Source organism: Frankliniella occidentalis, unplaced genomic scaffold (assembly GCF_000697945.3).
Source record: "Frankliniella occidentalis isolate FOCC.00 unplaced genomic scaffold, Focc_3.1 Scaffold40, whole genome shotgun sequence".
NCBI lineage: Eukaryota > Metazoa > Arthropoda > Insecta > Thysanoptera > Thripidae > Frankliniella > Frankliniella occidentalis.
This window is the reverse complement of record NW_026267170.1, coordinates 694,469-695,090: the sequence shown is the minus strand read 5'-3', so window position 1 is coordinate 695,090 and position 622 is coordinate 694,469. Positions and strand designations below refer to the sequence as shown.

The 622-nt window shown below is 53.5% G+C and overlaps 1 protein-coding gene across 2 annotated transcripts in view; it reads left to right on the top strand.

Moving 5' to 3' along the window:
* Window positions 1–622, top strand: part of LOC113209246 (protein drumstick) — a 14,919-nt gene that overhangs the window by 4,892 nt on the left and 9,405 nt on the right. The window lies entirely within an intron of this gene.

The window sequence follows — 622 nt, the reverse complement described above, 5'->3', positions numbered from 1 at the left end:
CTCAGGGTGACACACAACGGCCTCCCATACGTGGCACTCGTTTAAGCCCGATTTAAGCCGTAGGTGCTTAAGGAAACAAAAGGCAAACAACGCATCGACGTGTGCCTGCAGAAGTGGCGTATCTGCGAAGAGGCGCGCAACACTGGCGGATCTGCGCCGGCCCGGCCAACACTGGCGGATCTGGGAAGTGACGGTCATCACGGGCGTATCTGCTTTTCGGCTGATCTGCACAGTCAACTTTGGAGGCCTATTGCTCATCGTAGGCATGTCGTACAGTATTGACTGATGCCTCATTGCAATGTTTATATCCTCGTGATTGAGTTTTGATATCACTCAACACTCTACGACATTCCTACGATGAGCAATAGGCCTCCAAAGTTGACTGTGCAGATCAGCCGAAAAGCAGATACGCCTTTGATGACCGTCCCTTCCCAGATCCGCCAGTGTTGGCCGGGCCGGCGTAGATCCGCCAGTGTTGCGCGCCTCTTCGCAGATACGCCACTTCTGCAGGCACACGTCGACATGGAGATTCAAAGAAGTTCTCAATTGAAAGTTGATCCATGATGGTCGTGCCAGGTGACTGATTCGCCCGCCCCAACACCACCCACATCCGTACTTAGTC